Source organism: Chiloscyllium plagiosum, unplaced genomic scaffold (assembly GCF_037043375.1).
Source record: "Chiloscyllium plagiosum isolate Xiang-an unplaced genomic scaffold, Cpla_swu_hap1 HiC_scaffold_38, whole genome shotgun sequence".
In the NCBI taxonomy this organism is placed as follows: domain Eukaryota; kingdom Metazoa; phylum Chordata; class Chondrichthyes; order Orectolobiformes; family Hemiscylliidae; genus Chiloscyllium; species Chiloscyllium plagiosum.
Window position 1 is genome coordinate 48,173,126 of NW_028270176.1, and position 7,908 is coordinate 48,181,033.

General features: G+C 40.6%; 1 non-coding gene across 1 annotated transcript; it reads left to right on the forward strand.

Annotated features, from left to right (window-relative positions):
- The first annotated feature begins 6,535 nt into the window (after positions 1–6,535).
- Positions 6,536–6,618, forward strand: trnas-cga (transfer RNA serine (anticodon CGA)). Its single transcript has one exon. It is a non-coding gene; the product is annotated as a tRNA-Ser (tRNA).
- The last annotated feature ends 1,290 nt before the right edge of the window (positions 6,619–7,908 follow it).

The following is a 7,908-nucleotide window of genomic DNA, read 5'->3' on the forward strand; positions in this document are numbered from 1 at the left end:
TTAAATTGCTCGTAACGCTGCTGCTGCACACCAGACAAACAAAATCTCAACGGCCATCCTTCAGCTTCACACAAAGATGATTTATAATTGCTGGAAATGCACAGCAGCGCTGTCAGCACCATGGAATCAAACACGGGCTCGACATTTCAGCTGATAAACTTCGATTAGATTTGAAAAATACTGCCAGATTTTCTGATCATTACGATAATTTTCAATCTTTCGTCTCACTCACCTTCAAAGAAGTAATGTGAGTTGACATCAGAAGCAGTCATCTGTCAATAGTTCAAGCTGTTATTCAAAAGAGAAAAACTGTTGAAATTCTCCGACAGTTTTCAATGAATTCAAGACGTGGCCAAAAGTGAAGACTCTGGTTCACATATGTCTTACCTGATGTCCGAATCCCAATGCAGATTTGATTCAGTTAGCCAGCTGTGGTCCAGTTGAAGGTTTAAAATTTTCAACATAAATCGACCGGCTAAGGGAGTAGAATTGATTGTTAATTACTCCTGGGTGTTCAGAAAAGATATGAAAGCAAGGAATCGAGGATTATTGGTGGCATTGGTCGAAGAGAATATTGAAGTCATGAAAGATGACACCGTAGATGATTCAAAGATAAAACAGGGCCAAAGATAAATATTAAGATGTGTTCAATTCCACTGAGCAGTGTAGTTCATAGATCACCTATTCTGGAAAGGTAGTCCCTGAAAAAATCGGAAGCACTGTTCATATTGAGAAAGTCAACGATAGCATTTTGTAACATCGTTCTGAAGCGATAAGTTTATCGTGACATCTTATTTATACGTGATTATACATATTTCCATACATTTGCACACAAGAAACTCATTTATCGTGCCAAATTGTACAGGCGTTGATTTGAATCCAACTGATTATCCCATGCTGACCAACATTAAAAATAATGATCAGGAACATATATGTCATTGTCTGACATGGCAGCCTGTGAACTCTTCATTTTGAAAACGTTGGCACTTCTTTCTCTCTCTTAAAGTTAGTATGTTCTTACCTTCTGCCAAGTATACACTGACAAATTATCACCCATGCTCCAAGTTCAATGTGATGCATTGTCTTCCGCCCAGTTTCATATCGGCACTCTGTCAAGTTCCTTCACATTCAACTCACTCCATTCCTTCCTCGTCTTGAGGAGCAGGAAACTTCATCGCAGATGATTGTCTGGTGATGACAAAGATTCTCAAAGATCCGGTCTCACATGGCGAAGCGACTTGGGAAAACTGAAAGACTTGAACCTTGGTGGAATATTCTTTTACAGATATGAATTGGCTTGTAAAAAGAAATAGAATGGAATCGACTTGTCTTCTTTCTAGGTGAAGTGTTGATTAACCGCATATTGCTGCAAAATAAAACTAATTGCGGTTGTGAGTTATGAGGTAGAGAGAATGAAGTAGAAGGACAGTCTAGAAAAATTGTATGTGCAAGCAAGCTGATGCAGTACAGTGTGAATTCGCATGAATTTATGCAAAATGATTTCAAAAAGGAAGAGGTGGAGAGGTCGTCCAGCGCCAACACCAAGCTGACACTGGAAATGGCAGTCTTGTCATTTAAGAAGAGATTGTTTCGGCTGGGTATGTTTCCACTAAATATTAGAAAAATGGAACGGAATCTTATTGAAATAAATAAAATTCTCGCAGGAATAGAGAGAGTAGCTGAATGTTTACCCTGATTGCAGAGTATAGAACGAGGACTTCCAGACTTAGCTGGAAATGTGTTGCTGGAAAAGCGCAGCAGGTCAGGCAGCATCCAGGGAACAGGAGAATCGACGTTTCGGGCATAAGCCCTTCTTCAGGAATCGAAATACTTCAGGAAGCCATTCCTGAAGAAGGGCTTATGCCCGAAACGTCGATTCTCCTGTTCCCTGGATGCTGCCTGACCTGCTGCGCTTTTCCAGCAACACATTTCTAGCTCTGATCTCCAGCATCTGCAGACCTCACTTTCTCCTCAAAGACTTCCAGACTTAGTATAGTGCGTGGAACAACTAGGATTGACAGGAATAAACACTTCTTGATTCAGAGAGGGCACTTCCGTAATTCGATACCACAACACGTGGAGGCCAAATCTCCGAATGAATGCGAAAATACATTTATTTTATTTGATGTCAAAAGATTCAGAGGGCGTGTAGAGAAAACAGGAACATGGTAAGCAGGTAGAGATTTAACCAAATTATATAGAATGACAGAGTAATATTGAAGTGTCAACTCCTGCTCCGAAATTTAAAGTTTCGATCTCTGTATACAAATATGCTGGAGGCGACTGACTTGGACAGGGAGTGTAGCTGAGAGTTAACAGCTTCAGAAGAAAACGAGTGCTTTGTTTTCTGATACTGATGCTGAAGAGACGAAAGTAAATGATGAATCGTGAGGCCGTAATTCGATCATGACAGTTAATTGTGCAGATCAGGGGAAGCCATTACAGATGATTCCCAGGCTGTAATTGGTTAGGTAGCAATGAAATCAAACGTTAGTTCAGTTCCTTACAGTTGAAGGACATTGCAATATGCTTTATCTGACTTTGACAGACGCCTGCGATTGTCGTGCCCTGTCGGTGCAGTGTTCATCCCTTAGCACCTTTCCCACTGTGACTCACGTTCAACTCCTATTCTGGTGTTGAACCTTCGAAGCTCTTTTTCCCGGTTGCATGAGATTTGTTTCTGAAAAGAAAAATTTCTCTTCACTTTAGAATCAAACATTTGTCACAAATAATCAAGGTGTACTTCCAATCCATTCAATCCTAAGCACGTGGTGCATAGTGCAAACATTTTGACTGCACCTCAGAAACTGGTAATCAAGGATTCGAAAGGCTGCATCTTCCCCATTCACTGATATAAAAAAGACAATCACCGTTCATGAACTACACCACGCACATGGGAAAAGATCTCATGCGCAATCTTTGTTGAACTGAAGTAATTTCCCAACTTCAGTCCTTCAATCTGTTGAAACCGATCTTTTTGATTGCAGGAACATCATTTCAGTTGGGCGACTCTGGTTAAGTTTCATAATATCTTTCCTCCCGCATTCTTGAAACCACGGTTCGTTTTATAGTGCATATCCTCCTTAAAGTTCAGCATTTTGCAACTTATATGCACGCAGTACATCGCGTGAGTGGACTGCCATTTTGGTGGGGCGGGTGGGGGAAATTAGTAGCATGATGAATATGTACAGATGCATGTGAGCCAGAATTAGCACCTTTTTTTAAAAATGGAATCACTAAGGTGCGGAACCAGGTCCTTCGGCCCAACAAGTCCACACCAACACTGCAAGAGTAACCCAATCATTAGCATTCCCCTTTCCCCATTATCCTATATTTACACCTGACAAATGCACCTCACCAAAGCATGCTTGAACACTGTGGGGAATTTTGCATGGTCAGTTCTGCTAACCTGCATATTTTTGGATTGTGGACGAATCTTACATCATCTAGCAATAGAAGTTCATGCACAGGGAAAAAGAAAAGAGAGCAATGTTTCAATGAACCATTTTGCACTCACAACGTCCTATTTATGACAACAGGCCTGCTTGACATTTTGTTCTTTGTGTCGAATAGAATAAAAGAATGAACTGAACTAGAATGTAGAAAGGCTTACTTTTCGAGATGCTCAACCCAGTTTATTCAGAATAAAACCTTCTTACAAGTCTGTACTTCGGTTTAAAAAGTATAAATTTCAATGTCTGCTTCACTCCACGGGCATCTGTCCATAAATTTCAGGCAATCTTTTGAAGTAACGCTTATTTTCAATGCTGGCAATGGTTCTTCCGTTCGGCTGCCATACTGGTGAGCGGAGGTACCTGCCATATCTTTACCATTTGATTCGCCATTGTCCATTATGGTGGGAATGTAAGTTCAGATCCACACAATTCTCGTTGAAACTCAATACCTTCTGAACAATTAGAGATGGACAACAAATGCTAACATAACCCGCCATATAAGGATCCACTGAATGAATTTTTAAAATTCAACAATGAGAAGTTAGGGAGTGGGATCCACTAGATGCAAATGTCCTAAAATAAAAATAATGAGGCATTCAAGTGGGCATTGGGTGATCATATGGATAGTAATAGTGTGACAAGTTAGGACGAAAAATCAGGAGACATTCATGAGGCAATGAATCTGAGTTAACAATTGCAAACAGGCACGTTTCTGAATCGGTTGGAAAGATGTTTTCATTTTGGGTGAGATCGTAACCGAGTGCACAGCCTTAGGACAATGGGAAGACCTTTTAAGGCGGGGAGAAGGAGGAACTTCTTCAGCCAGCGAGTGGTGTATGAAGGTGATTCATTGCCACATAAGTCTACAGAGTCCAGTTCGTTGAGTATATTTAAGACTGCGATAGATACGTTAATGAGTATCAAGGGAATCAAGGATGAAAGGAAAGTGTGGGAGAGAAAGTTTGAAATTGATCAGCCATGATTGAATGGTGGACCAGACCCATTGGCTTAATTGTATAATTTCTGCTCCTATGCCTTATGGTCTATGATATGGCAAATGGCATCTTTTACCGCCTTAACAATTTTGCGATTCTATGAACTGTGTCTTCAATCCAATCGGGTCTTTATCTCCATCTGACTTCAGGTGCTCCAAAGTATAAGTGCGTTATGAAAGGGCAGAGATTGCTTTGTTTCGCAATATTCTGTGATGATTCTTGAGATGCAGTCAATGTTATCTGAACGTGGTCTTCATATATACTGACAAAATTGGAAAAAAAGTATTTAAAGTATTTTTATCGCAAGACTATGTTTTTGGGACCAATGGAAGACCCTTGTACGATAGAGATTATTATCAACGGAACAGGTTCACTCTGGAGTGTATGAAGGGTAATTGCAAACGGCCAGACGATTTATACTGGAAAGCCTACTCCAATACTTGATCACGGACACTTGAACACTTGTAAGCCTTGTACAGGCATAACCACATAAAGCTTAAGGCCTTTCTTAATTCGAAAACGAACAAACACAACTTAAAGGCATTCAAATACAAAATATCCACGGCTCACTGTAGTGAAGAATAGCGAAACTTCTCAAGACTAAGACTAAAATTTAATAGTCCTCACGGTGGGCATAAATCACAATGCTTAAATTTAAACTTGTGCCCAGCCTCTTCTGGATTCATCAGTGACGACACGCAATTTAACTGTACCATCCTGTTTATTTCTTCAAATATTTTGCAGCTTTCAATGAGATCACCTCTCATGTTTTGAAATGGTAAAAAATATTCAGGCAGGATTTGCCCAATTTCAATTCACATGACAAACGCCAATCTATGCTGCCAAGGCTAATCAACATTCGTGGCATTCCTCATACGGCAATAGTAACTTTCCTAAATTGAGGATTATAATTCCTCATACTGTACTCAAGTGCGGTATAACCGAGCTATCGTACATTGGAAAAAAGAATCGTTTCGCGTGCCCTAAAGTCCTTCGGCTGGAAAGGTTGTTCTTCTGCAGTTTTCACAACAGATTTCTGTAATTGAAAATATACTTCAATGACTTATTAAAACGACACCAAGATGCATTTCTACAATTCTGTACGTCAGACTTTCTACATCAATCAGTTTTCAAATTGTTACCTTGGAAGAAAAATCTACTGACCTTTCCCACCTGACAAGTATGATAAAGTCAATTCGTTGCTCTGCATTAAATCATGACGGGCATAGATAGAGTGACCAGAAGAGCTGCTTTCCTGCTGGTGAGGGAGTGCAAAATTAGAAAGATTAGGTTTAAAATGAGAGGGAAAAGATTTAAAAGAGACCAAATGGGCAACTTTTTCAGGCGTGTCTAGAATGAGTTGGCAGAGAAAGTGGTGGATACTGGTTCAAATGCAAAATTTAATAGCATCTGGATGGGAATATGAGTAACAAGCGTTTAGAGGGATGTGGGCTAAATGTTGGAAAATGGGACGAGATTAAGTTAGGATATCTATCCAGCATGGTCAAGTTAGAACAAAGGATCAGTTTCCATGCAAAAATAATGCAAATGATTCAGTCAAAACGGTTTCCAGTTCCAAATCTTTGATCAATCTTCCTCTCTTGCGCTCACAAGTTCTGTACCTGATGTCAGAACCTAAGAGTTTCATTCTTGGAACCATTACTGTCAATCGTTTCCGAATTCGTTCTAATTACGATTTTTTTTCGAATGTAAGCCAGTGTTCAGGTATTTAGCATGAATGTTCCTGGTACCAAATTGCCTGAATATTAAAACTTATTAGCATATCCACTTCGACACCTGGTGTTGGACGAGTGAGTCAAAATCGATCATATGCAATGAGGCAAATAACTCCTTTGTGGTGCAAAGTGCGTGACTCTATAACTCCACGAAGAAACATCCTCACAAGTTCATCTGTGTCAGAATCCAGGCTGCGGTGAAAGCTGGTCAACCGACGAATGTAACCTTCACCTGGGTCACTGCAAAGGTTTTGGCGAAATCTTTGTGTCTTGATAAATTGTTCTTTCAACATCTGATGTATTTCATGGATTCGGGTGTGTCACGATGAAAACACGAAGCAGCAATGCGGCTGTGATGGCCGAGTGGTTAAGGCGTTGGATTCGAAATCCAACGGGGGTTTCCCCACGCAGGTTCGAATCCTGCTCACAGCGTTGTACCCATTGAAATCCACTGCTTTCTTCTTGGGATTTTGCATATCTAAAAGCTTGAGCGAGACGTTCCGTTTAAAATTGATTTTCGAACGTAAAGATTCCGAAGTAATTTCAAAAATGACCCAGACATTTGAAAGTACAAACTATATGTCGAAACAGAAGAAAGCCAACAACATGAATGAGGGTCGACCCACGTGATGAGTTGTTGTGAAATTCGAATGCTTGGGCGGGAATGAAGCAAAGTAAGAAGCAATACAAAACATGTAACTGTCGGCGATGAATGCCTCACTTTCTACGATTTGTTGAAAGACAATTTGAGATAATATTTCAGACCCACAATTTGTGATTATTCCAGACTAATACAGTCACAGAGTCATACAAATGTAGAGCAAGGAACCCTCAGTCACATCGTCATGCAGACGAGATATCCTCACCTAATCTATTCCCATTTGCCAGCACTCAGCTAATATCCCGCTAAACCCTTCTTATTCATGGTATAATCTAGGTGGCTAACAGACTCCATCTCTTCCACTGGCAGCTCATATCATGCACATGCCCCCTCTGCGTGCAAATGTTATTCCTTACGTTCCTTGTAAGCTTTCATGTCTAACCATAAACGAATGCCCTCTCGATCTGGACTCCAACATCCGAGGGAAACGATCTGTTCTATTTATCCTATTCCTGTCTGTCATGATGTCATAAACACTTATAAAGGTTCCCCTCAGCCTTCGATGCTTCAGGGAAAACAACCTCAAACTATTCAGCCTCTCCCCATAGCTCAAATCCTCCAACCCTGGGAACACCCCTGTCGATCTTATGGGAACCTGTTCAAGTTTCACAACATCATTCTGAGAAGAGGGAGACCAGAATTGCACACAATATTCCAAACGTGACCTAGCCATTGTCCTGTATACTCGCAACATAATCTCCCCTCTTCTGTACTCAATGCTCTGACCAATAAAGAAAAGAAGACCAAGGAGCTTCTTCACAATCCTATCGATATGCGACTCTACTTTCAATGAATTATGAACCTGTACTCCAAATTCTCTTTGTTCAGCAACACTTCCCAGAACCTTGCTATTAAGTATAGACTGGGAAAAGCTAAGGAGACCATAGATGTTCCCTGAATCGGTCCGCAATTTTGCGGTAGGTCTCTCTGATGTAGAGGAGACCACACCAGGAGAAGTGGATGCGGTAAATCATGTTCACGGAAATCCAGGTAAAACTCTCATGAATCTTTTGAGGCCTTAGACTGAGATAAGAGAGAGTATAGCAATGCAGAGCGAGCGT